Source organism: Nannobrachium achirus (genome assembly GCF_963921795.1).
Source record: "Nannobrachium achirus genome assembly, chromosome: 3".
NCBI lineage: Eukaryota > Metazoa > Chordata > Actinopteri > Myctophiformes > Myctophidae > Nannobrachium > Nannobrachium achirus.
The window spans coordinates 28192261-28199371 of NC_137812.1; the positions used below are offsets into that span (position 1 = coordinate 28192261).

The following is a 7111-nucleotide window of genomic DNA, read 5'->3' on the forward strand; positions in this document are numbered from 1 at the left end:
GACTATATAACAATAATTCAACTTTATAACAAGTCGCCTATGCGCAATGCCCAAAGACAGGTAGTGTATGCCAGTGGTTCTCAACATTTTCAGGCAGTGACCCCCGAAATAATCATATTTGAACTGGGGACCCCGGGACCCTGACGAGCACTAAGAGTTGAGGAATTTTGCATAACACGGTTCTATTGTGAAAATAGTTGCGAGGCGTTGTGAGCATGTAGATCGGCTATTTTCACAATTTCTGCCTCTAATATTTGACAATTTGGCCCATGTTTAATTTGTCATTTCAGAGGTATTAGCAAAATCAATAACCAAAGACAATGCATAGCTAATTTTTCCAGGACCTTCCAGGACCCTTGATCAATTCCAAAACCTTTCCAGTACTGGATTTCTTTTTTTCTAATTTCAAAATATTTCCAGGAATTTCATGACCGTGGGAACCCTGGGTAAAGCAGAGGTTCCCAAACTTTTCTGGATCGGGGCCTACATGAAAATGTCGAAAGCGTTCGTGTCCCAGCCAGTGGTCAAGAGCATGTTTATTTTAACGATGAATCGATTGTGTTTCTGGCTTGGAATTAATATCCTCACGGCCCTCACCACCACAGTGGGCCCTGACCCACAGGTTGGGGAACGGCTGCAGTAGAAAGGAGAGGAGAGATGGATAACACAGTGTGGCAGCTTGACAGCAGGCTGTCACAGCTCATCTGTATGGCAGGCAGATGGAGAGAGAGAGGGAGGTGCACAGCACAGTGGATGTGGCATACATTTAGATCTGCACTCACATTGAATTCACTTCATATTGTCACCCAGTTCCCTGACACACACCAGTGGCTCTTGTAGGTGGCGTTCCAGGGACCGAGTGGTTCCCAGTCAGATTAATTAAAATATCGCCAACGATTGATACCCTCACAAAAACATGCACGTAATCCTGGTCTAAATAATGCCTTCCCCTGGCCAGCCGGGGCGCCTGATGGAGGGGAAAGGAACTGGTTGGGATAACGTGTTCCTTCCACACGCAACGTCCAAACCAGGGAAATCTCTGCTGTCAGGTGAAAAGAAGCAACTTGGACTCCTCATGCATAGAAGGAAGCATGAGGTCAGTCCGTTGTCTCCCCAGGCGCGGCAGAGGGAGAGCAGAGCCCAGGATTACATAGGCAATTGGCACTGGGTGAAAAAATGGGTTACAAAATTGTGGGATAAAAATGTAGAAGAAAAAAAAAATGTCGCACTCTGGCTCAGGGAAAATGTTCAGTATGCTAAGCCCATCAGAGTCTGATAATTTCACTGATGAATGGAGGGGTGTCATTCCTCGAAGTTTAGAAAATATATATTATATATAGACCAAGACATTACTTTGCAAGTGTTTGGTTATTGAGATTTACAATGAGCACAATGAGATCAAGTACTAACAATAGTAGCCAGCAGAAATCTGGGGCTGCCCAGAGGATGCAGGCAGCAGAACCAAGTGTACAACTATGATCTCCTGGACAACGCCTCATCCATCCTTTTCCTTAGGGAGGAATGGAGGACATCAACAAGGGTGTGTTTGATGAGGGGCACGGTGGCACAGTCTGTAGCGCTGTCGCCTCACAGCTAGAAGGTCCTGCTCCTGGGTACGATTCCCGCTGGGGACGCTGTGGGCGTGTTCTCTCCTCCGCTCATCAGTGCCCATACCCTAGGTGGGGTTGGCAAAAGGGCCTTTCTGTGTGGAGTTTGCATGTTCTCCAACAGGAAGAAAAAACAGGAAGTTTCTGAATAGAATACATCATGTTGACAGCATCAAGATTCTTACCGTGGATGACATTCGGAGTGAACAGCTTCTAGATATGGCTGACTCCAAGATGGTCTGTGAAGCCCTGACTGAGGAACTTAGACAACTACAGTTGGATGAGGAACAGCTGTTGCGAGGGAGGTGTCCCAGCTCTCTCAACAGTCTGATCAGCTCAAAGCTCCGACTTGACACAGTCAAGTTGGAGTGGGAGCAACTTCTGGAGGAACATAGAACCCTGCAAGACTCTTTTGACCAGGAGGCTGAAAGGAGCTGAGAAATTCCCTCCTGGCTGAAAGGGAGCATACAAGCAACCTAACCTCCCAGTCATCCAAAGATGACTGGGAGGACAAGCTGAACAAGCTGCTAAGAAAAAAGTATCTGATCTAACAATGCAGAGTCAAGTCAGTCAACAGTACTGAGCAAGATCTGGCAGCTGCCAATGAAAATATAAATCGATTACAGCAGACAATTGATCAAGACAAAGATGTTGCGTTGGATCTGATCAACCAATCTAGAGACCTCCATAGTGAGCTGAGCCACAGGGACCAGAACCTTTCTCTTCCGTCAGCAGCAAAATCACAGGGAGGCGATCAAAGGGAGCTACACCGTGCTGCAGGCAGAAGTTGAAAGCCTGCATGAAGCCGAAGAGAGGAAAGTGGCTTCAATCAGATAGAGCTTGAGGTGTTGCAGAAGGATTTGTTGTACACTAGCAACGACGTGGAGAGACTCACCAAGGTCTTAGACGCACAGAAACACCCGCCCATCTGGTACCTCAAGTAGAATGCAACAAGTACCCAAATTCTATTTGAAAAGCACACTCACTGTCTCACTCACAAATACATGAGCAATCAGCTGCCGAAGTGTTAGACAAAAAGACACAATGACCAGGAAATAATTTTCATGGCCTTCGTGATATCACTGTGCATACTGGTGTGATTATATGCGTATTTCACTTTCTTTTTATTGTGAAATGATAATTAAGACTATGGGAGTTAATGTGAGGAAAAAAAGTAGCAGATTCACAAGCTCGAGGCGTGAAGTGAGTGTGACACACTTTGAGCTTGTAGATCTGTTGCTTTTGATGTTTTGGAATCTTAATCCTGATAAGTAACAGTTTTGGACATCTGAGGTTTCCACCCGACAGAGACGATATACATAGTGTAGTGATGCGCGGAAGCGGGGATTGAACCCGGGACTCCCACTCACCAGTCCAACGCACAACCAGTCGTGCTAATAGGGCTGAGCCCGATTAACAGGGCTGTTGTTGCTGCTTCATGGCAGGTACTAACTGTGGAGGCTACAATAGCATCAGTTTTAACCACTTTAACCCCAGTCTAAACACAAGTTATTTGAAAATATACAATCTACAAGCTCACAATGTGACGCAAAACAACAAAAATCATGTACGTTGGTAAATTAAATGCATATTAGATTTGGCGTGCATCGACATGAAAACGTTTGAGAACCACTGGTGCGTGTAGCAGTGAGGAGGAGAAGATAGCAGCTCTATCCTGACATTTCATTAAAACCCATTTAGGCCTAGAATTATTGAATGCTTTAACCAGTGAAAAATAGCAGATCTACAAGCTTGCAGCGCTGCAAGCTTGTAGATCTGCTATTTTTGAAAAAGTCGTGAAAATGTGTGCAAATCTTTGAATATATGTATTTTCAAAGCGAACGTTTGTAACTCAAATGTTGCTTCTGGGGGGTCCCTGGAACTAAATATTTTAAGATGGGGGTCCGTGGCCAAATAAATATCATTGTGGGGGTCCTTCACATGAAAAAGTTTGAGAACCACTGACATAGTAGTCTCTCAAGAACAGACTAACTGAGCTCCAAATAAGTGAAAAGGACCTTTTCTTTGACGATGGCTAAGCCAGATTGCTGACAGACACTTATAGAATCGGGTCAAAATTCAAATTTTTCAAAAATAGCAGATCTACAAGCTTGCAGCGCGGCACTCGGTGCCGCGCTGTGAGCTTGTATATCTGCTATTTTTTTAATAGTTAAAGCATAAAATAATGATACACAATAATGTGTACCCTTTCTGAATGGGTTAACAGTTCCCGTTCTTACCACCGCTGCGTGGCATTTTTCCACAACTGCTGTTAGAAAGTTGTCAATTTATGGGCAGAGACATGTCGCACTAAAACGAACTGCTACAGCGCTGGAGACTGGAGAGATGTCACCAGATGGCTGTGTGAACGCTGAACACAGAACAACAAATTGATACCACATTTCCTCTTGCGATAGACATCGCTTAATAAACCCCAGCAAAGCCTCCGGGCTTGTTTCTCTGTCTCTGTGTCCAATCCTTTCATAAGTCCTGTCTTGGATGAGGTTACAGCAATAAATAGCCAGCTGCACGGGGCTATATGGAACTGGCCATGTTTCATGAAATAGCTGTCGACTCACACTGACTGGATTGAGGTGACTCTTCATCATATTGTGAGTTCGGTGTTTCTCTCTCTTGCTCAAACACATTTTGACAGAACACCCCGCCTCCCTGTGGAGTGGATTCTGCTTAGTTGAGATGTTCCATCATCACTATAGGATCCATTTAGCTATCTAGTAGTTGCTACCTACACGAGTGGTTTCCAAACTGGGGGGTCGGGACCCCCAAATTCTTTTTTGGGGGCGGGGGGGTCCCCAGATGATTAGCTTAAAGGAGTTCACCCCCAAAATGACTTTTTTTCTATTGATTACTCACGCCATGGAGACTTGAGTTCAATAATACTTGTTGCATTGTTAAGACAATAATTTGATTTCAATAAATGTACCCTCATTGATTCCGGATGGGGAACCAAATGCATTTGGGTCCCCATCCGGAATCAAGGGGGTAAATTTACTAAAATCAAATTTCTGTCTTAGGAATGCGACAATTACAAAATAATATTATTGAACTCAAGTCTCCATGGTGTGAGTAATCAATAGAACAAACTACTCCTGTAATTAATGTGCAACATTGTTTTATCACTTAAAAGTAAAACTAACATACGCCACGCACCGCGAGGCGTTGTGAGCTTGTAGTATCTGTGGAACCGAAACTAAAACAAACTAAATGTATTCCCATTAGCACCATGGTAATAGGTTACAAAACACTGATTAAATCATAGCTCAGCTTAACCCCTTATTGTAAGTACACACAGTTGTACAAAGAAAAGCTGATCTACAACCTCACAATGCATCTCCCCGCGTTTCCCAAACAGCATATATTTACATTTCCCTAGATTTAAAAAATGCATTGTTAGCTTGTAGATCAGCTTTTTCTATGTTGATTTAAACCCATGGCAGATAAAGCATTATTAACTATTCAAATACTTGTTTTGAAGTTATAGAGTAAATTCTACTCAGACACATTGTGTGACTATCATCACCTCAGAGGGCGAGCCTCTCAGAGGCTTGACAGGGACCTAACAGGAATGAATTGAACAGACCTTAAAAAGCAGTACAAGTCAAACTAAAAACAACTTCACCTCACAGTTTGGCTCCTTGATTCAAGTCACCTTCTTCAGGAGGAATAAGGAAGTAGAAAGGAACATTTAAAATCAATTTGTTGATACACAAATTCGGTCCATCTCAGTCTTTTGGCTGTAGAGGAGATCCTTTTGATAGCGGTCATCTTATTACATCTCAAAATCAGCCTAGTCTTCCCTGGCAGTATGCAAGTCCTCTTACATATGCCACCATCACTTTAGAGTAACTGCTATAAAAAAATGTAATTTGGCCACCGATAAGACTGGAAATGGAATGTTCTGTCGTGGTCTCCAATACTTCATTTATGGTACATCGAACGGCAGTGTCCCATGTTGAAAACAGCACTATTTTCAGTGATTTCCACCGTCGTATGACAAAGTATAAAACAAGCTTAGCCTGTGCAGTCTGTGTGTGGTGCACGCTGTTCTACAGCTAATGGCTCCAGAGATTGACCTACTGGTGCTTCCGTCAAGAGGTCAATAATAGGTCAATTCAGTTCCAGAGGAGGCAAATCCCTATTTGTTGACATTCCCTTTTTCTTCTTGTTTAAACAGTCACAGCCGGGTTTAATAGAACATCCATGTTCACACACACCATATCACATGGGAGGATGGGGGCATGCATCCAAAAAGACTGTTCCAGCAGGCAGTGTTGGCCTGCATTTAGATTTTCTTATGCACATAATAAGATGAGTCAGTCGTCTCAGATCTAAGCCTAATGTGTGCTCCATTGCACAAACGGTTTTGCACGCTGAACATAGATAGCAGACCTTCAAGCTCACAACGCGTCGCATCTGTGAGACGCGTTGTTGTGCACTTTTTCCACTAGGCCTGGGTCAGACCCACAAATCAGTCTCTAAACACATCTCACAGCTTCTGTTGCTAAAATTGAGTAGAAACAGTTCAAAATAGTAAAAAGGAAAAATAAAACTTTGGGGTGGTCCTTCATATTAGGTCGTGACAAAGAAAGCAGTGGAAGTAGGTTTTGTTTGCAGCCGTTCTCGTTGCCGTTTTAGCAAATACGATACGTTTGCATTTAGATTTCCACAGACTAGGCCTGGGGTAGACTCATATCTAATTTCTGCGACACATAGGGAAAAAACTCTCAAAGGTTACCATTTGTCTGGGGTGTCTAGCATCCGTCATCCACCTAATGACATAGTCTTTATCCTTGCCAGTAGCTTTTTTCCAGATGTTTTCCTTCAATTGGTGCTGTGTGCTCTTCAGTCCTCAAACAACCTTTGATACGAAAAGTCCTCTCCGATTGTGACAATGCCACCTGGTGCTTTCTCACAACCCTGTCACAAACCTGATGGAATCTGACAGAACTATTCCAGGTGCTACACTGATAAGAAGAGAGGTCTGCATAGAAACCTGGGAGGGTGACCTTCCATAAGCTGGAACTTTCAGAGGCCTTTAAGTTGTGTGATTAGTTTTTTGTTTTTTTACGTTTCCATTATAACCACAAACACACCTGAAGGAGGAGGGGACGTCATTAAAAGGAAACTCATTAAAAAAAAGCTATAATAGCAGATGTACAAGGCACCGCAAGTAACGCAGCGTGTGGACATCTGCTACTTTTACTATTTAAATGTTTTTTTTACAGTATAGGTTCTGAGTTCCCAGAACTCACAGAAAGGTCGTCGGCTTTCGACCCGTCGGAAGCCGACTGGCTTGTTGTTGAAAAAAATATATATATATTTTTTTATCAACCATAGTAGCCGTCTGTCGGTGTCGTGCTCTCAGGTGCATTCAGCAACCTTTTTTCCACACCGACTGATCTGATCTCCCCACTGCATTGGGCTGCCAGTCTGTAGTAATCTGCAGTAGTCCGTTTGGTTGAGAGCTACCTTAAAGAGGAGCT

The 7111-nt window shown here is 43.4% G+C and overlaps 1 protein-coding gene across 1 annotated transcript in view; it reads left to right on the top strand.

The window, feature by feature from the left end:
- LOC308282154 (uncharacterized protein) overlaps positions 1–7111 on the top strand; it is a 313805-nt gene that overhangs the window by 52663 nt on the left and 254031 nt on the right. The window lies entirely within an intron of this gene.